Source organism: Halichoerus grypus, chromosome 1 (genome assembly GCF_964656455.1).
Source record: "Halichoerus grypus chromosome 1, mHalGry1.hap1.1, whole genome shotgun sequence".
NCBI classification, from domain to species: domain Eukaryota; kingdom Metazoa; phylum Chordata; class Mammalia; order Carnivora; family Phocidae; genus Halichoerus; species Halichoerus grypus.
The window spans coordinates 136,254,099-136,276,235 of NC_135712.1; the positions used below are offsets into that span (position 1 = coordinate 136,254,099).

Below are 22,137 nucleotides of genomic sequence, written 5' to 3' on the forward strand. Positions count from 1 at the left end.
TAAAGTAATTTGGCTGCTGATATTACAGTCTTTGCAGTCGGATGGTTATGTTGTTTTCTACATTCAACAAGGGGCAAGAATAACACATCAAGGGTGGTTATAAAGAAGCAAAGTGGAAATTAAAAAGGCAATATGCCATAATATTTTCACCTCCCTGGTTTCTTCCATTTGAAGCCCATTATGAAAATATTACAGCGGCACAGCCTACTGCTAATCTGGGGCTTGAACGCAGTCTGCGAAGCACGGGGATCCCGCGGCGCTGGGGTGGGTCAGTCACACAGGGAGGCTCCAGACAGGGTTTGGCCCAAACATAAATCAGATCATGGTGCCCCGCTGCTTACAACCTGAGGCAGTGTGGGGAAATAAGAGAGCGGGACCGCCTGGACGTGAAGCCCCACTTTCTGCACACCCCCCGTGGCTCTGCGACCGTGGGAGTGTTCTCACACCTCCCTGGGCCTGGGTTTCTTCATTTGCAGCAAGAGGAGGTAATGATAGGAACGTACCTTTGTTGTGAGGATAGGATGAGTTAAAGTATGTAAAACCCCTGAGCGTTATCTGGGCCACAGAAATGCCAGGTTGCTCGCTGGATTTAGTATTGTTAGAGAACCCCGGGGTCTTACCGCGGCCTGCAGCGGGCTTCCCGACCATATCTTCTCCCTGCTCACTCCACTCCAGCTCCACTGGCCCGCTTTCTTTTCTTCAGACTTGCCAACTCTGTCCCTGTTCCCTCAACCCTCAGCACACGTCCCTGGCTCCTGGGGCCTCGGTTCAGAGAGGACCCCTTCACCCTGCTGTCAGCAGGAGCCTCCTCCTGCCCCCCAGCCTCTGCTCATTCGCTCCCTCGGTATCACATCACACTAGTCATTTCCTCCGTTGTAGTGATCGCTATTTGAACTGAAAGCATTCATTTGTGTCCGTCCCCCCGAGGAGATGACCAACTTGTCCCAATCTGCCCAGGCCTTTCACAGTTTTAGCTCTGTAAGTCCCACACCCTGGGGAGCTCTCTGAGGGCAGGGACTCTGTCTTCGACCTCCATCTCGCACCCCACAGCCCCTTGGGACGTATTTGCAAAGTAAACGAATGAATAACTAAGCACCTGGGTAAAGAGGAAGCTGAGCGGCCGCCGAGCCTCCCTCTAAAGTCACAGTCATCTGGCTGGATCAAAAAGAAGCCTGGGAACCCTGCTTTCATCATTTGCAACACAACCCTACAGAGCCAAATCAGCCCGCTGATGCTTTCACTCCTCAGACCGGCGCCTGCTTCCTGACATCCGCATTGATGTTTATGTTCCCGTCTCCATAGTTACCGAGACGCCTCAAAGGCCAGCAGCTGTTTTGCATCCCAAGATCAACACACATAAGTGTCTGGAGACCCTGGGTGATCAAGGCCAGGTGGAAGTTTTGGAAGCTGACACGGTTGCACATGTCACTTCCTCACGGACCAAATCCTTGGAGGGGGCTTGTCACAGAATGAGACTTAGCCTGTTGGGGCTCCGAGCTCTCCCGCAGCCTGCAAGCTGCAGAATCAGAAAGAACTTCCAAAGAATCGTTCTAAAGAGTAAGAGAGATGGGGAGGAATCGTCATGAAGGGAAGAAACAGAGGCTACTGATACTTAGGAATGAATGGGGGGGAAACTGTAAAACTGGATTTCCCTTTCCCTATAAGGATCAAGAAGATCTGGCATTTGGCTTTCTGGTCGGGAGAAATACACACATAGGGATGCAAAGGAAGGCTAAAATTCATGCTATACCTAAGCAAACTGTGCTAGGATGATCCTCTGTTGGGATGATCTGGTAAACACATTATTGGGCTAAAAGTGAGTATCTCTCTTGGGTAACTGTGAAAACTGTACTTCATTTCCTTCATTTACTAAGTGGAAATGGTCATCCCTACAATGACTTCCTCATAAAGATGTTACGTTATTATGTGATAATCAGGCCTCATCCTATGGGTTGAATGAAGTAAACTGCTCCCTCTCACGGGATGTGTTAAGTGGGTCAGGTCATTCCAGTTGAGTGAATAAATCCATGTCAGTTGACAGGTTGGTTTCCTGCTGCTCCAAAAGTTTTTGCAACAGGGAGAATTTACTTTATTAACAGAGAGAGGTGGAACTCAGGACTAAACTACTTGAGATCTTCTAAAGAAACCACCTAAGGAATCCTGATTGCAACGTAACATTGATATACATAGGATTCATTCTTTAAGCTATCGGGATAAACTGTTTTAGAATCTGGCTTTCCAAACAAGAAAGGAAAGGATGAGGTTCAGGCTGTGCCCTGGGAGATAGAGAACCCCCACTCTCTGGGGTCCAACTGGGGACACAAACCAAAGACCAGGTGCTCCTCTAAACAAGTGTTTCTGAGGTTCTGACTTCTCTTTCCTCTCTTTACCAACCCCATGCTTTGGGGCCACCCTCCCTCCACAGCTTTGTTCCTCCTGGTACCTAGACTTCCCTGAGCTCCTAGAGGCCATGACTGAAGCCCTTTATGGCCCAGCTCCAATGCTGCCTCCTCCACAAGACACCCCTGCCCACCCCCGGCCTTCCCTGCCAAGGAGCATCTCTCCACATCCCCTGCTCCAGTAGCCGCTAGGACCATGCAGGTCCTTCTTGGGCTCTACCCGCATGACAGCAATTCGTAGATCTCTTTTCCTTCTAAACAGCAAACTTGCTGAGGTGACACCCTGTGCATTATTAATTGTTGTAGTCCTCTGGAGCCTAGTATGGTGTGATGAGCACCATAGGGGCTTAATAATTATTAATTGAATTGAATTGAATCCAAGCGGAGAGAGGGTATGAAATCTACAAGCAACATGTGAGTGGGAGGCCGGGTCTGCAGAAAGCCAAGTAGTGGGTTCTGTCAGCGTTCAGAGGCAGTGGTTAGGTCGACCTTGGTCCTCAGATGAGCGGGCTATGGTTTATGTCAAGACTCTTCTGCACTGGGGCGCCTGGGTGGCTCAGTCGTTAAGCGTCTGCCTTCGGCTCAGGTCATGATCCCAGGGTCCTGGGATCGAGTCCCACATCTGGCTCCCTGCTCAGCGGGAAGCCTGCTTCTCCCTCTCCCACTCCCCCTGCTTGTGTTCCTGCTCTCGCTGTCTCTCTCTCTGTCAAATAAATAAATAAAATCTAAAAAAAAACAAAAAACAAAAAAGGATATATTATTAAAAAAAAAAAAAAAAGACTCTTCTGCACTGATGACCACATTATGCACATTTGACTTTCATGATGTCATTTATCAGGGGATGCAAACTTTTAGCTGGCCAGCGTCCCCTTCAGAAATCTCTCTTTGCCCAAGACCATGTGTGGGTGAGCCCGGTGCCCACATCCTGACAAGTGCTCTGGAGCAGGGCTGCCCAGGTCTGATTTCGATGTCAGGGGAAAGGGAACCAGGAATGAAAGTAAAGAGCCCTTAAGATTTGCTGGATCATGAGAAATCACATGCAGAAAAATCTCCTATCTCCATGGAAAAACTGACCCCCTTGTCCGGCCAGCTGTGAGTGGAGGAGAGACGGGGAAACTTGTGCTAATTGGCAGGTTTGCCCAGAGGATGGAGTTGTGTCATTTTTCCTGCCACAGTCTGCTGTTGGCTGACAGCATGGAATTTCCTCCTGGAATGAGTTGGTGATTATTCACAAAAATAGCCAGTTAGCCTGTGCAAAGCCAAAAACAGCGACTGGTCCGAATGTGCTGAAGAGAGAGATGGAGGTGGAGGGTGGACTGAGTCCCCCCATGTTGTGGCTTTTCTGCACTCTGACCTCTTCAGTGTTCAATTTCTACTTTCTGATTTCATCCAGCCCCCCTGGCTTCACTGGTTGCTCCCTACCAGCCTGATGTCTTCACGAACAGTCCTTAGACAGTCCCTTCCCAGGCCCGGGCTGCAGCCCTTCTCCCCTGCCCCCACCGTGCCTTTCCCTTGCAGGCACCTTGCAGACAGATGGTGCAGTAACCTGGGAAAGGCTTCCTGGATCCAGCAAAAGGGATGCAGGTTTCAGGTTGGGAGGGCTGCTTGCTGTGGTACCATGGGCTGCTGGAACCAGGCCTCCCCAGGAGCCCCAGTTTTAGAGTGGTTCAATAATAAGGCTGCAAGAGACTCTCCCCAACCACTGGCAAGCCCACCCTTCTTAACATTTCAGGCAGCTTTTTCCCTGACTCCATCCCACTAGGAAAGGCTACATCAGAGACTTAATGCCTGCCCTGAGCATGTACTTACTGCCTGATGGAGAGTAGAGGAGGTGACTTCTGATTTTCACCTCTCGTTTTCTAGCTCAGGCCCACATTTAAACACAGGTGTTTTCTACATAGTCTGACTCTTGTAAATCAGCCAGAATACGGTTGCCAGATAAAATATAGGATGCCCACGGGCGCCTGGGTGGCTCAGTCTTTAAGTGTCTGCCTTCGGCTCAGGTCGTGGTCCCAGGGTCCTGGGATCGAGCCCCACATCGGGCTCCCTGCTCCGCGGGAAGCCTGCTTCTCCCTCTCCCACTCCCCCTGCTTGTGTTCCCTCTCTCACTGTGTCTCTCCCTGTCAAATAAATAAATAAAATCTTTAAAAAAAAAAAATACAGGATGCCCAGCTAAACGTGTAATTTAAGTAAACAAGAATTTTTTTAGTGCAAGTATTTCCCAAATATTGCATGGGACATACCTATACTAAAAAATTATTTAATGTCTGTCTGAAATTTAAACGTCTCTAGGTCCTATATTTTTGCTAAATCAGGCAACCCTAGCCAGGCAGACCCTGAGCCTTTTCCTTACTCCCGTCAGTCATCTGTTTATTTCCCTTGATGGCAGGCATTTCTATCACGTGGTATATTAGTTCACTAATGCTGCAAAATGCTGCATAACCAACACCTCAAAATTCAGTGGCTTAAAATAACAATCATTTATTCCTCTGGATTTGTGGGTCAGCTGGGGGACAGCTGATGCCGGCTGGCTCAGCTGGGGCAATCTCTGCTCCATGTGTCTCTCATCCTCTTCTTGAGACCTGCAGACCGGTCCTCAGACGCTTGTCCTTATTGTCACCATGGCAGAGGTGCAGGAGAGCAAGACGCAATGCATAGGCAACTTCAAGCCTTTGGCCACATCACGCAAACTAATGTTCCATTAGCCAAAGCAGCCGTGGTCAAATGCAACACGAGGACGTAGAAGTGTAAAAAATGTGGCCACAAGGAAGGGTGAAGAACTGAATCAAACGATCTTTCATACTGAGAAAAGGCAGAGTCAAAAGCCAGGTGAGCCGAGGGTCTGACCTCATTTTACCACCTACTGGCTAGGAGATCTTGGGAAAGTCTCTGAACTGCTGTTTCTTTATCTATAAGATAGGCCTGTGGTGAAGATTGGGGCGATGCCCAGGGCAGTGAGCCAGGCCTTGTGCAAAGCTCATGCCGGCCGTCTCTGCCTCTCAGCCCTGTAACCCCCTCTCCACCAGGGCAGGCACTACAGACCGGCTCGTCCCATTCTCCCAGCTTTACCCTGCCTGCCGTATGGGCCCAGCTGAGTTTCTCACAGTTTAATCTGCTTCTGAAATCAGTGTTCTTTCCTTCTCTGGAAAGGGAACTGATTACAGCGTTTGAAGGCTTCTTTTCTAAGAGCTCTGGCTGTGGGTTCAACTCTAGACTTTTCTACTTATCAGCTGTGCAATAGAGAAATTATTTAATGCCTCTATAAAACATAGTAATCGAACCTACCTCCTGGGATGGTTGTTTTGAGGATTAAGTGAGTTAATACATGTACAGTCCTATTTAGAAGAGGGCCTGTCACATTGTATAGACTCCATAAGTGTTGGGGTGGGGTGGCAAGGGGATAGTGTCATTTTTGTTGTTATTTTTATTACCACTATTTTTATATCTGGTCTTCTTTCATGGTTATGATATCTTACTTTTTTCTCTCTGAAGACTTAGTTCCTTTTTTTTTTTTTTTAAGTTCCTTCTGTTTCCTGCCTATTGCTTTTTTGGGTTTTTTTTTTCTCTCTCTCTCTCTGAATTCTTTCATTTCTCTTTGCTTTGGTCTCTTTTTCATGTGAGAAGCTTTCCTGGTGATCTTTGTCTCTATGTTTATATTAAAAAGTGAGACACTTAAAGAGATGAAGGAGGTTTAGTGGCCAGCCTTCAAGATGGCACCCAGTGATTCGCAGTCCCGGGTATTTGCAACTCCTGTGTAGTTCCCTCCTGTATTGACTAGAGCAACCCGTGTCACCAAGATAATACTGCATTGCTGTCTGGGACCACTTGCTCTGGGGGAAGCCAGCAGCCATGTTGTGAGGTTACTCAAGCAGCAGTGTGCAGAAGTCCATGTGGTGAAGGACTGAGGCCTCTTGCCAACAAACACTAACTTGCCAGGCATGGGAGTGTGCCATCCAAGAGGTGGATCCTCTAACCCCAGTCAAGTCTTTGGATGACCATTGAAACTGTTTGCAACCAGCATATTGACTGCAACCTCGTGAGAGACCCTGAGCCAGAGCCACCCAGCTAAGCCATTCCAGAATTCTTGACTTAACAGAAACTGTGAGGGAATAAGTGTTTATTTTTGCCTGAGGCCACTAAATCATGAGGTCATGTATTATGTAGCAGTAGATAACTGATACAGGAGGGATACTTGGCTGACCCGGCTAGGGAAGGGAATCTGGGTCTAACTATTCATTAACTAAACTTTCAGCCAATCCCAGGGTTAGCCCCACCCCATACAGCAGTGTTTAGAGGTACGTGGTCCTCCAAATCCTGAGTTCAGCCAAGCAAATATGCCTCCTAATTTGTAAGAAGTAGGTTTCAGTTTCTTTGTTCTGTGAAGTCAGTTATCATTTTTCCATCTGCTTTCACTTTTCTAAAATTTTATTGATATTGCTCATCTGCTGCCAACTTCTCTTTTGTTCTCTTTTTCTTGTGGGTTTATATCCTTGTTTTTAATTTACTGTCACTTAATAGGAAGGGGGGGCAGAGGGCAGAGTTAATGTGTTTATTCAGTCTGTCACATTTAGTCAGAAGTCAGAAGTGATCTTTCACTATTTCCAAAACCTCCTTGGGGCTCCTGGGTGGCTCAGTTGGTTAAGTGGCCGATTCTTGGTTTCGACTCAGGTTCTGATCTCAGGGTCCTAGGATCAAGCCCTGTGGTGGGCTCCATGTTCAGCGGGGAGTCTGTTTCTCTCCTTCTCCCTCTGCCCCTCCCCACAAGTGCCCTCTCTCTCAAATAAATGAATAAATAAATCTTAAGAAAGAAAAGAAGGCGGGGCGCCTGGGTGGCTCAGTTGTTAAGCATCTGCCTTCGGCTCAGGTCATGATCGCAGGCTCCTGGGATCGAGCCCCGCATCGGGCTCCCTGCTCAGCAGGAAGCCTGCTTCTCCCTCTCCCTCTGCCACTCCCCCTGCTTGTGTTCCCTCTCTAGCTGTGTCTCTCTCTGTCAAATAAATAAAATCTTTAAAAAATAAAATAAAATATTTTTTTAAAAAGTTATTTAAGAAAGAAAAGAAGGAAGGAAACCTCCTTGCCTGCTGGAGACCACAACTATGGCCACTCTACTTTTAAAAGGTTGATTGTGTGGGCAAATAGAGCGGGAAAGTGTGTGAAGGACCCAGCAGACCCCAGGAACTTCTGTATGCCCTTGGAGCTATGATGGTGTAGGTGATGGCTCGGGGAAGGGAGAGGAGAAGGAGGTCTATCCCACCGCTTTGGGGAGGAAGAGCCACGTCAGACAACTGAAAGGAGAGGCCTGGGCAGATGCTAAGAATAAAGACCATGTAATCAGAAACAGGCTGAAATTTTAAGTGTAGGGACAGCATGTGGAATGAGGGTGTGCATGTGATAAAACTCAGAGCAATTCCATCCTCAGATACCATCCTCAGGATGTTAAAGACAAACCCATGGCTTCAGACCACATCATCCTCTACTTCTACAAAAGATAAGGAAGAAAAACTAACTACATATAAGACATTTTAAGAGTACAGTATTAAAAAGGAGTGATGAGAGGAAGATCTTTTTTCTTTAAGATCTATTTATTTATTTAGAGAAAGAGAGAGAGCACATGTGCATGAGTGGGTAGAGGGGCAGAGGGAGAGAATCCTCAAGCAGACCCACCACTGAGCATGGAGCTTGCCACTGGGCTTGATCCCACAACCCATGAGATCATGACCTGAGCAGAAACCAAGAGTGGAACGCCCAACTGACTGAGCCACCCAGTCACCCCAAGAGGAAGATCTTGATCTTAGCAGGAAAGCTTCTAGTTTCTCACCATTAAGTGTGATGTTGGTGTTATGTTTTTGTAGATAATCTTTATCAAGTTGATGAAGTTCCCCTCTATTCCTAGTTTACTGAGAGTTTTTATCATGAATGGGTGTTAGATTTTGTCAAATGCTTTTTCTGCATCTATTGATATGATCATGTGATTTTTCTTCCTTAGCCTGTTGATGCGATGGATTACACTAATTGATTTTCTAATGTTGAACCAGCCTGGCATACTTGGAATAAAGCCCACTTGGCTGTGGCGTATAATTTTTTTTATACATTCTTGGATATGATTTGCTTTAATTGAATTTTTTCTGCTCTAATTTTTATTATTTCTTTTCCTCTGCTTACCCTGGACTTGATTTGCTCTTCTTTTTCTAGTTTCCTAAGATGGAAGCTTAGGTGACTGATTTTAGACTTTTTTTTTTTAAGATTTTATTTATTTATTTGAGAGAGAGAGAGAGCATGTGCGCACACATAGAGAGAGGGAGAAGCAGGTTTCCTACTGAGCAGGGAGCCCTACATGGGGCTCAATCCCAGGACCCTGGGATCATGACCTGAGCCGAAGGCAGACACTTAACCAAATGAGCCACCCAGATGCCCCTCTTTTTTTTCTTTTTAATATATCCATTCACTGCTATAAATTTCCCTGTAAGCACTGTTTTTGCTGGATCCCCCAGATTTTGAGAAGTTGTATGTTCCTTTAGCTCACCATATTTTGAAATTTCTCTTGACATTTTTTCTTTGACCCATGTATTATTTGGAAGTGTGTTGTTTAATCTCCAAGTATTTGGGGATTTTCCAGCTCTCTCTCTGTTATTGATTTCTAGTTAATTTCACTGTGGTCTGAAAGCATACATCGTATAATTTCCATTCTTCTAAATTTGTTAAGGTGTGTTTTATAGCCCCAAAGGTGGTCTATCTTGTTGTATATGTCACGTGTGCTTAAGAAAAATGTCTATTCTGCTGTTGTTAGATGAAGGGATCTATAGATGTCAACTATATCCAGTTAAGTGATGGTGCTTTTGAGTTCAGACGTTTTAAATTTTTACAAAGGCAATATATTCATGCATTGCATGTATTGTTTCTGTAAAATAACAACACAACAAAACAAAAACAATGGATGAAGTTTTTTCAAAGCAATAATGAGCCAAGGCAGGAGGTGTTTGTGGGGAACAACCTTGTGATCATCACTGAGGGTGCATCTACTCATTCTGCCAGCCCTGCCAGTTCAGATGGCAACCCAGGGTTTGGATCCATTGCACTGACAAGAGTCAGCAGCACAGTTAGTGCCAGGGGATGGGCTTGGGCTGCGAAGAGGATGGTGCATCTATGATCCCCTCCCAAATGCAAGCACAAACTGCTGGTGATAAATGACTCAAGTCCAGCCAAGCCTGTTCAACTGTGATTATAATAAAAGGCATGAAGTTTATGTTCAGGCTCTGGACTTGTTTATTTGATTAAGCAATTGAAGGCTTACGTCACTTTTGCCTTGTGCTTTTGGCTGGGCATTAAGCATGCCAGCTCATGGAACCAGAGGTACCTACCGGAGAAAACGAAAATATCACAGATGAAATTATACTTCCAGGCTTTTCTCTGGCAATTGTCATCGAACATACTACACTTCTTTGTTACACCACTCCTTTCATAATGGACGTGAAATGCAGGAAATCTCAAGTTCAGAAAGAAACCATAGCAACCAAAAAATGTCTATTAAATGAATTTGGAGAGTTCAATGTAAATAACCTAATGTTGCTGCAAGTAATCTTACCCAGCATTCTGTCAAAAGTTCTCTCGTTTGTCGCTTTCTTTATGGCAACTCTCATTCTTCAAATCGAAGAAGTCCATGTATAAGGCAGGGCTCGGTGTCCTATGCAATCACACAGTGGGGGGCTGGGCAAGTCTGGGGTCTGTTTTCCGATTGTGAATATGTTCATCTGATTTTATCAAGGTATTCAAAATTAGTTTCTGGACATCTAGAGAGATGTCCTGGATTTTATAGAGATAGCAATTATGAGAGGGGCAGGGGCAAGGACACAGGCCTATGTGTTTGCATACATATATAAAGAATCATGATAAAATTTCCACTGTCTTACTCATAGGGAGTTAGAAGTCCTGTGAATTAAACAGTATCTCTTGATAATTAATTTTTTAAAGTTAGAATCATCTAGAATACTCGAAAACCTTTTTAGCCCAATATCAGACTGAATTTGTGAGAGAGTGAGCGATTGTGTGCATGTGGGTGTATGTGCACGCATGTATATATGTACCTTTTTGGAAATACATTCGTTTATGATGAAGGTGATGATGTCATTGGTAAGGATAAAGCTATTAAAAGAAAGCACAATTTATATACCTGTTTGTAATAAACTCATGGTTCATGGGGAGCAAAAATAGTTTCATAAATCAGTTACGGTGCCCACCTGTTATATACAAATTATAGTATTTGGAGGAATGATGGATTTTATTATAGTCGTATGACACTTCTCAGTGAATATATTTCTCTAATCATTTGTAAATCTTAGAGCTTTCAACTTCTATATTCAAAACCAATTTCTTTACTGATTCTGTAAAAAAAATTCAATTGTTTTAAAAGAAGAGTTCAAACTTACATGTAATTATTCTGCAGAAAACCAACATTTTTTTTTTAAGTGTTGGGATATGAGGAGTAGTTGTTTTGTGAACCTGCAGATAAGCTAAGGAATATAATATCCCTTTGAAAATGCTTTCCAAGGGCACCTGAGTGGCTCAATCAGTTAAGCATCTGACTCCTGGTTTCGGCTCAGGGTTGTGGGATCGACCCCCATGTCAGGCTCTGTGCTCAAGGGGGAGTCTGCTTAAGATTCTCTCTCTCCTTCTTCTTCTGCCCTCCCAAATAAATAAATATATCTTAAAAAAAAAAAATGCTTTCCAAAGGCTATGGAAACTTAACTTGCATAATGTTCCCCTCTAATAAGCCATTAATTTATAGCCTTTCCAAACACATTTGCCTGGATCTTAGAAGTAACAGTTCAGCTGTCATTGCTCCTCTCATAACTGTGTCCAAGTACCTCCATATGGCTGCCAAAAGCCAGAGGATGCACTTGATACATTCCCCAGAGTCCCTACATGTATCTAGATCTACGCAGAAGAGTTACAAGATTCTAAATTTTACTTCAACTCAGTGTCATAATGCTGCTTTTGGGTGAAGCATTGTGTTTTCTGGTATCCTTTTGTAAGTACAAATATGCCCATGAGAATGTATAATCAGATTGCTGTCCTACTAGCTTGCTTTCCTCAATGACTTCCAGGATGAAGGGTGGATAGGCCAATGCTGCTTTATGCATTATTGTCAGTGAAAGAAGGAGAAAAGAGAAACTTTGGCTTATGTATCAATCGGGATTAGATTTAGCCTATGAAACAGAAAAATCAAAGTATGGCTTAAACATGATAGAAGCCTATGTCTTCCTTCTATAAAGAAAGTGAGGAGGCAAGTGTCCAAGGACGATGGGATCTAAGCTCCGTATTTCTGGGGCTCCATCCTGTTTTATAGCTTCCATCCTCAAAGTTCCCTCAGGGTTCATGATGGGCTGCTGCAGACCAGAAGAAGTAAAGACAAAAAGGGGCTCCACCCTGCTGAGTCAGCTCCCTTCGGACTGCCTTCCTAGGAGTCCTGCAGAATTTATCTTATTGGCCAGAAACAAGTCACATAAACACATCTAGAGGCAAAGGAGCCTAGGAAATCAGTATTTTTTCTTAGTCACAATGTGCCCAGCTAAAAATAGGGGCAAGTAAAGAGGAAGTGAGGAGTAGAGAAGGAATCCTGGGGGTGACAACTAGCCATTTCTGCATTTGGCAAGACATGAAGGTCATGACTGGGCTTGGAACAACATCTGGGCTGACGCTGTTCTAGGCTCTCAAGAGAATGCCTGTTTTGTCTACACTTCCCTGCTTTGTCTAGGCTTTTCCTGGGTGCGAGACAATCCTAAGGGCTAGAGCAGCCTAGTCCTGGCAAGTGTATTTATTTGTCCAGAGGCATCAGGCCTAAAATCAATACCAATGCACAGAGATTCACTGAGTATACTCCAAGTGGGCCACATGGAAGCAGTAATAACCCTGGGGGTGCGGGGTCAGGTGGTGGGATGCCCTTCCCTGAGTGGCTTGTAAGCTAGGAAAACAGCTTAGAGCAGTGCTTCCAAAACTGCTTTTCCCCCAGTCCATAGCAGACCAATATGAACTCCTACTGTGATGACCACAGGGGTTCAGCAATACCCAACATAGTCTATTCCTTGTTGGAAGAGACTAATCCTCTGATCACACACTTGGAGGTCATAATGTCAACTTGCTATAAAAGTGTTCTACATGTTTATTCTGTTTCAGGGATGGAAGGTCATCCTGCTGATGCAGCCAGCCCCCTGAGACAAACTGCCTTCTGAGCATCCTAACTTCCTGCCCATTTTCCCCACCTCCAGGAATCCATCAATTCCAATAACTTCCCTTCTTGTTAATTTAGGCAGACTTGGTTTCTGTACTTGCGAACAGGCCAGTCCTGAATCACTGGATATTATCCCCATTGTACAGATAAGGAAACCAAGGCCCAGGTTCAGTGATGCTCCTGGGGTCACGCAGGAGAATAAGGATTAGAACTTAGTCTCAATCCATGCAAAGGGAGAGGCAACATCAAACCTGACTTTGGTAACACCAACATCACTCTTGCCTTGGGACTTTGTCTCCATCCTTGCAGCCAGGGGACAACATGGGCATGCGTCATGAGCAGAAATACACAGACCCTTCCACAGCCCTCGGCTTCTCTTGACAGCATCAACCAGGCAGCTTGAGATTGATCCACCTCAAACCCCTGCCCTCCTCCGACCTGCTGAATCCTATGTTTACCCCGCTCACTGAACCATTTCTTCAGATCAGAAGTGAAAACCCACCGCAGAACACAGTACAATCTTCCAGGCCTCTCGGCAGCTTAGTTGAGCATTGCTTTGAAACCCTTATTCTCATCTTTGTTTCATGCTTACAGAAATGGATTCCTTTTATTCCTTTACCCCCCCCCTCCCCAGGAATAATCCTTTTGGAATTTAAGCTTTTAAAGAGCAATTCCTTCGATTATTTGAAAGGCAGTCCTCCTCGGCCTTCAGGGAGAGGGTTCGGAGGCGGGCCCAGGGCTGTGTGGGGACACACAGACACACATCTCGATGCTGCATCGCATCAGGAGGGGAAAGCTCAGGCAGCCCGAAGGAAAGGGGCTCTGGCTCTCTGCTCAGATCTGGCCTCCCTTCCTCCATCTTCCCCTCCATTTCTATACTAGTCAGCACCAAGAACAATCTTGGAAAAAGAGGAGAGAGGGACTGGGTGGGTGGAAGAAAATGACACTGAAATGTCACCTGCAGTGGGGGAGGGGAAGGATGATGTCAGCACACCTGGGGCGGGGCCCCTCATTTTCCAGGGTTCATGAAGACATCCAAGAGGAGGGTTCCAGGGTGTGGTGGACACCGCAGTTCGCCGCCAGCTTCCTCTGCTGTCACCCGGCTGCTAGGAGGAGGACCGTCAGTGGGCAGCCTTGCCTGTCAGCCTCTTCAGGGATCACCTCCGCCGCAGAGAGCCACCTAGACCAGGGTAGCACTCCTCCAGAGGTGCCCCACATCCAGGGTCTGAGGGCGGCAGGAGTCTAAGGACCTGGCCATGTCAGCTCAACTCGGGATAATGCTGGAAGGTGTGGGCTCACAAAGCCTGCTGTTGGGTTGCGTCTCAGCACCACTGCTCCATGCCCTTTGCTCTCTTCCACAGGTGGTGGTCCCAAGGGTGAGGCCTGATAAACACCCCGCTCACAAACTCTCTCTGAGTCCACCTCCCAGGGAGCCCAGCCCAGGAACAGAGACTGTTGACTCACGAGCTAACGCTCCTAACACCAAAAAATACTGCGCGCTGGTGGTCATATTGGCAACACATATGCTAAAACTGGAACGATGCAGAGAAGATTCGCCTGGTCCCTGAGCAAATTCGTGAAGTGTCCCATATTTTTTAAAACACGACTACGCACTATAGTTTTATATTCACAGGACAATTATAAAATTAATTGTTAAAATGTTGATTCACTGCGTATGGCATCAGTAAATTCCTTCAGTCCTCAGTGCGCATCTTTATGTACATCGTGTGGAGATAAAAAGTCCTAAGAGGTAGTTACTATTATCCCACTTTACAGGTGAGGCAAGCAAGAATCAGTGAGGACAAGCAGTTTGCCCAACATGGCACAACGGATGGCAGAGCCAGAATTTGAACCCAGACAGGCTGGCTCCAGAATCTGTGCTCTCAGCACCACACTCACCTTCCTCTCAGTACTTTGTCTCCTGACTATTTCTTCCTATGGGGCTGGGGTGTGAGACTGTGTCCCAATCTCAAAAACTATCAGGCTCAGGAAAGTAAAAAATAATAGTAATAATAAGTATAGGAATAATACATATAAGAATATCAGAGAAAAGAATAGCACAAACTTGAATATAAATGGCAAATCTCAAAGTAAAATTTTTTAAACTTAAAAACATGATTCTCATGGGGGCACCTGGGTGGCTCAGTCAGTTAAGCATCTGCCGTCAGCCCAGGTCCGGGGATTGAGCCCCACGTCAGGCTTGCTGCTCGGCGGGTAGTTTGTTTCTCCCTCTGCTCCCCCCGCTGCTCCTGCTGTCTCTCTCAAACAAATAAATAAAATCTTAAAAAAAAAAATTAAAAAAAAACCATGATTCTCATAGAAATGTAAAATGAGCATATGCCAAACATATGTTTAACTGACTGTATTAGTGTCCTAGGGCTGCTATAACAAATTACCACAAACCAGATGGCTCAAACCAATAGAAGTTTATTTCTCTCACAGTTCTGGGGCCAGAAGCCCCAAATCACGGTGCCACCAAGGCTGCACTCCCCCAAAGGCTCTAAGGGAGCCTCCTTCCTTGCCTCTCAGCTTCTAGTGACTTTGGCATTTCCATGGCCTCCTCGGCTTGTGGCCATCTCTCTGCCCTCTGCCTCTGTCTTCATCCTGCGCCTGTTCCTCCTCTTCTTTTCCGTCTCCTATAAGGACACTTATCTTTGGATTTAAGGCTCACGCAGGGGTTTCAGGATGATCTCATCTCAAGATCCTTGATTTGATTACATTTGCAAAGATCCTTTTTCCAAATAAAGTGACATTTACAATTACAGGGATTCTGACAGAACGTGTGCTTCTGAGAGCCACCATTCAATCCACTACATGCATTAATGAGGGAACCAGGGTAAAGTAAATTTAAAGAAAAATTTGAGAAACAGGGGTTTATCTAGTCAGTCAGCAAAGGCACGCTAAGACAGCTTTGCTAAGTTGGAGACAAATCGAATGGTTAATGTCTCACAGGGCAATAAAAGTGTAACTGTAACCTGGTGTTATCTTTTTCCACAGAAATCTGTAAGTTAGCACATGACTTTACAAATTCCCTGATCGATAGTAAGTGGTAAATTAAGCAAAGTATATGTCTTAGACCAGCACTCTCTAATAAAACTTTCTACAGGGATGGAATCTTCTCTCTCTGGGCTGGCCAATCCAGGAGCCACAGGCCAGGTGTGACTAAGGAGCACTTGACATGTGGCTACTGTGGCTAAGAAACAGAATTTGGAATTTTATTTCATTGTTATTAGAGTTTAAATATCCACAGGTGGCTAGTGGCTACAATATTGGATGATAAGGCCCTGGAGAACAAAGTAACCCTTGACAGGGACTGAGAGACCATGTTCTAATGCAACATTGAAAGGATCTGCTATCACCTTATTTCCAAGTTTTCATAATTTTTCTTAAGACGTTGACTGCCGACCTTAGACTGGGAGACTGTGGAGAGTGGTGGGGTTCTGCACAACTGACCATTGTGTGTTTGTGTAGTCAGGAAAGCATGTCTATTTAGTTCCAATCAATCACTGCCCTGTGGCTAGAACTATTCATTTTTCAGGAGAGCCCAGGCATGTGGGTTTTAATGCAAAATCTTGGATCAACGAATATTTATGAAGCACCTGCTATGGCCAGGGACTGACAGGGAAGCAGGTCATTGTAAGAGTGAATAAGACACTGGTCCTGGGGACTCCTGGGTGGCTCAGTCGTTGAGCATCTGCCTTTGGCTCAGGTCATGATCCCAGGGTCCTGGGATGGAGTCCCGCATCGGGCTCCCTGCTCAGCGGGGAGCCTGCTTCTCCCTCTCCCACTCCCCCTGCTTGTGTTCCCTCTCTCTCTGTCTCTCTCTCTCTGTCAAATAAATAAATAAAATCTTTAAAAAAAAAAAAAAAAGAAGGAAAGAAAGGAAGAACATGTGGTCCTGGGCATAGTGTGGCATGTGAGGGAAACTTGGAGCAGTCAGAATCATTAGAGCTTAAAATCCGAGGCCGGAGGTGTGAGAAAGTAAAAGGAGAGAGGAGGCAAAAGTCAGATCACAGACGATATTACAGTCTACGACATGACGTGAAGGGCATTTTGTCACTGACTTATCAAGACGGTAGGATGAATGAGTGGGTGAATAGTTTTTTTTTTTTTTTTTTTTTTAAAGATTTTTTTTTTATTTATTTATTTGACAGAGAGAGACACAGCGAGAGAGGGAACACAAGCAGGGGGAGTGGCAGAGGGAGAAGCAGGCTTCCCGCGGAGCAGGGAGCCCGATGCGGGGCTCGATCCCAGGACGCTGGGATCATGACCTGAGCCGAAGGCAGACGCTTAACGACTGAGCCACCCAGGCGCCCCTACAGTTTTTTTTTTTTAAGATTTTTATTTATTTATTTGACAGAGCGAGAAAGCACAAGCAGGGGGAACAGCAGAGGGAGAGGGAGAAGCGGGCTTCCTGCTGAGCAGGGAGCCCGATGCGGGGCTCAATCCCAGGACCCTGGGATCATGACCTGAGCCGAAGGCAGATGCTTAAAGACTGAGCCACCCAGGGGCCTCAAAGTGTCTGACTCTTGATTTCAGCTCAGGTCGTGATCTCAGGGTCACGAGATCAAACCCTGCCTCGGCTCCATGCTGGGTGTGGAGCCTGCCTAAGATTCCCTCTCTCTGCCTCTGCCCCTTGCTCTCTCTTTCTAAAAAAATAAATAGAGGAAACAGAATATGGGGGAGAGTGGCCAGAAGCTAGGTAAGGGGGGTAATTAGGGGCTGCTCTAAGAATCGCTTGATAACATTTTTTATAGCCAAACTTTTTTTTTAATCTAAATAGGAAAACAAAGGGCATTTGAGAACAGAAGAGAGAAAAACCACCTGTAATCTTACTACATTAACATCACTTCTACTTTTGATTAGAGTGCATTTCACTCAGTCTGGGCCCACATACATATGTATTTTATATAATTGATCATAATCAACTGTATGTATGATTTTGTAGTCAGCTCTTTTCACTTAACTTTTAGAGCCATTTCTGTGATAATTATAGTCCTGACTATTATAATTTTCAATTTCTGCATTATTGTCCATCCAGTGGGCCTCACATACAGTATTTATCCTTTACACATTTGGGTTGTTTTATAAATTTTCAGGTTTATGAGCATAAACATCTTTACACATACACGTTTATCCTCTTCTTTTTTCAGATAACTTCCTTAGGATAAATCTCCTGAAGGGAGAGATTTCCTGTGTCAGAGGGAATACTTAGTCTTAGAGCTTGTGATAAAAGTCACCAAATTGGGGCCCCTGGGTGGCTCAGTCGGTTAAGTGTCTGCCTTCTGCTCAGATCATGATCCCGGGATCCTGGGATCGAGTCCCATGTCGGGCTCCCTGCTCAGCAGGGAGTCTGCTTCTCCCTTGCCCTCTGCGCCCCCGCCCATGCTCTCTCTCACTCTCAAAAATAAATAAATAAAATCTTTTTTAAAAAGTTGCCAGATTGGTTTCCAAAAGGAGTAAGGAGGGAGACAGTGGTAGGGAGAACGTGCATGCACGCGTGTGAGAACACGAGGAGGCACAGATAGCAGCCGTCATCTCTGCGAGGCCAGGAGCCTGGTCTGCTTTGCCCATTACTGTGTCCGCAGTGCCTGGCACACAGAAGAGCTCAGTAATGGAATGCGTGACTGACTTCCAAGCTCAAGGTTTGCAGCTCAAGGTTTGCAGCTGAATTAGTGGTTGTGCTCCCAAGGATAGAAACACCCCCGTCAGGAATGGATATTTTGCATCACTCTGCTTTTGTAGCTTTGGCTTTTGATGAACAAAACAAAAACTGGATAGATGTTTATGGAGATTGAGCTACAAAGACAAACTGAGCACAAATTCCAGGCTCCCCCTCCAAATTTCTAGAAAAGACTTAAAAGATATATATGCCTTATGTCAGATATCCGTGTGTGTGTGTGTGTGTTTACACGTCCCACTTAGCCCTCCCCGTCACTGCTCCCGGGCTGTGGTGAAGTACAATATTCACAGAGAGCCCCGCATAGCCTCCATGGGAAGATAGGCACAGTATTCCACTGGGTTCTTACAAGCAGCTTCTGAGACAGAGATCTGTGGGAAGCTGCTTTATTAGGAAATATTCCCAGGAGGAAAGGGCAGAAGAATGGGGACGCGTGACCAGGAAGGGAGAAGGCTGAGCACGAGTGTTCTAGCAAACAGAAGCCCTCAGAGGATAACCGGCTCAATGCAGGGAGCTCTGGAGACGACACAGGTCATACCTCAGAGCTGTCCCCATCAAGGAGGGAGGGACCTGGAGGATTTATATCCCCTGTACCCATCGGTACCCAAACGGTCCCCAGGGACATTAACGCCCAGGCAGTTCTGGCTCTTGGTACGTGCTGGCCAAGTGTGGTCCAGCAGTCTGCGGTCTGGCCTGAGCAGACGCTCAGGGGCTGGCTGTCGGGGCTTAAAGCACACAGTAGCCTGTTTCGACAAAAATGGCAGAGGGATTCCAGGGCAGGTGGGTGGAGCCCTGCCCGCCCCTGCTTCAAGCTCACAACAGTGATCACCATGAAAACTAACCCCATGAAAGGAGACATCAAATTTAACAAATAAAAGAACAAACAGAAAATGAAGCTAATCGAAAAAGACAGAAGAGGACTCTAGAAGATGTTTAATCGGTGTCTCCACGGGCACAGAAGCAGATAATACATCTGCTAAATCAAATGGAGGTCTTGAAGATCAAGTTTTTGATCACTGACATTAAAAAAAAAAGTAGATATATAAAGTCGCAGAATGGGAACAGGTGAAGAATGAATCACTGAAAAGAGATGAAAAGTATGAAAAAAAAGTTAGGGACATGGGAAATAATTTCATAAGCCTCCCACATCCAGCTAATAACATTTTCAGAATAAGAAGACAAAGAGTATAGATGGGTGAAAATACTGCCGTGATTAACAGGAGAAAATTTCCAAAGTTAATAAAATACACGAGTCCTCAGAACAAACGTACCCGAACAAGACCCAAGCAGGAAACATGAAAAGTGCCATGTGTGTCGTGCTGACATTACTGTAAAATTTCAGAACATCAAGGACAAAGAGAAAGTCCTAAATCTCCCTGAGAGAAAAGCAGATTATACACAGGATTAAAAAAAAAGAAAAGAATATCACACTGACCTCATACTTCACATCAGCAACAGCTGACGGCGGAAGACCCTAAAGCTCGATCTTTAAAATTCTGATGGAGAAAGGTTGTGAGCAGAGATCAAGTGAAAATGTCATTCACACGGGGAACAAATATAGGCATTTCAGATGAGCAAGAAAATGAAAACGTACCACTCACAAACCCTGTTTGAAAGGATTGTTAGAGAATGTCGTCGACAAAGCAACAGAACAGCAGAGAATGAGAAAATAAACTGGTACAATGTAATGTTAAGAAAAACAAGAATGAATCAGGATTCCCATTTATTGAACAGTTATTGTGCACTTATGATGTGCAGCCCATTGCAGCTTTGCTTACGATCAGCCTGGAAGAAAGCGTCAAGCAATGAACATTTCCAAATGAATAGGCTCTGTAACATCCTAAGGAACTTCTCTGAAAATTGGTAAATGCACAGAGAAGGGTCCAGCACAGTCATGACATGAAGACTCTGTTGATATGGAGGTGTGAAATGAGGGTCTGGATGGAGCCCTTTACCTGGGTATTTGCCAACGGGGACCAAGAGTCTTTGTCCACTGAAAGGACATCCTGGCTAATACACACTCCCACTGGTTTGTATTCCCTCTCCTCAAACCACAGGTTCTCAGAATGAATTTGTGTAATTTGCCCTTCTGGTCTTTCTATTAGAGCGCTTCAATTATTCCACTGAAACCTGCCAAAAGCTTTCAAACCTTGAGCATTGACTGGAAGTGAAATTGAGTAACAAATGAGCTCAAGTCATCAGGGGAGCTCTTGTTTGAGAAGAAAGGACGGAGCTGCCCTTAAATGGTTTTGCTCCAGACCCCCTCATTTATAACACCTCTTAGATGTTTAAAACTCTGTGCTTTTCTGTGACCGATTGGATCCTTTCGGAGTTAGCTCCCTCTTGCTGAGCAGACTGTGGCATGAGGGCGGCTGTCTGTTTCAGGAGTCCCGTCCGCCGAAGACCGCGCATTTTGTTTCCGGATCAGGCACTTCAGGGATATCCGTCCCCTTGAGGGATTCGACATTGTTAATTACTTTCCGTGAAAGAGGGAGCCTGCAGCACTGCAGCTTGGCAGGTTTGCTAAAAATAGAGGCTATAGGTTATTTTTAAAAACCCTCACCGTGAGAGATCATGACCATGAGTCACATTTCTCTCCGGAGCTTGCCAGCCAAAGGAAAACCACATGGCTCTGTGGATGTTTTAAACCTTCCCTGAAACACTGGCACCTCTGCAGAGCAAACAGTCACTCCAACCCACCCAGGAGGAAATGCAGAGGAACTTGAGCACGTGCAATTTTAAAGACCCAGTTTAGTCTAAAATAGATATTCCATCCCCAGAGGAGAAGCACTATGTTCTCAGCCCTAACTCTTAACTAATGTTTGTCACACCGCTGGATAGCTCGTTCTACTCATTGTTGGCTTTTTTTCTTTTCCTTTCCAAGGAATATTCATAATCTAATGAAGAAATATTCGCTGCAGAGGAGTTCCGTGGCATGGGAGGTATCAGTCTTCTCTGAGACATCAATTTCACTTGCTTACAGAACATTAAAAAGAAATTTTAAGTGATAAATGCATTAATCTACAGCTACTTATGATTAGGCTGTTCTGGCTAAAACGGAATACATTATCTGGAAGACATCTTTCATGCTCCCAAGGCACTTTAAAATAATGAAAACATATAAAATAATATCTAAGTAATTAAAGTAATGGCAAATAAAAACTTAGCATTATATAGAATTGCCTATTGGAGTAATAGATCTCTTTTTATAAGCCCTTTGTGATATTGCTATTAATTTTTAAGTAACAAAATATTGCTCTTGAACCAAAAATGGGATATTAACTAACACATACACTATTAATTGCTTTGCAAATGCAAAGTGCTAAATTCTGGTTTATAAAAATAAACCTTTGAGGTTATCTAATAAAACCTATATACACAGTGCCCACTTCCAAATCATGTAAGCAGTAGAGGAGACTCCCCATGTTGAAAGCATAGAAATTGCTTCTTAGACCCTGTATCTCTTCTGTGCTGATCCGCGCACATCCAGAAGCCTGCTATCATCTACCCTTTCTTCCCACCTCACGTGGTCATTCTGTCCCTTAGCCCAGCACCTTCCCTGATACTCAGGCATTTAGTTTCCCATTCCCTTTCAGCTAATGGGTTTTCTGAGCCACAGGTAGGGCACTTCTTGAAACGATGTCAATTCTTGGGGCGCCTGGCCGGCTCAGTTTGTGGAGCATGCAACTCTTGATAACAGGGTTATAGATTCGAGCCCCACATTGGGTGTAGAGATAACTTAAAAAAATAAAAATTAAAAAAAAAAAAAGCCTCAAAAAACAAAACCAATGGCAATTCTTGTAGATGATAGTCTGTCCCCTAGACCTGCCTGT

The 22,137-nt window shown here is 45.0% G+C and overlaps 1 pseudogene; it reads left to right on the plus strand.

Moving 5' to 3' along the window:
* Positions 1–14,126: 14,126 nt before the first annotated feature.
* LOC118547816 (U6 spliceosomal RNA) lies at positions 14,127–14,220 on the plus strand (annotated as a pseudogene).
* Positions 14,221–22,137: the final 7,917 nt, after the last annotated feature.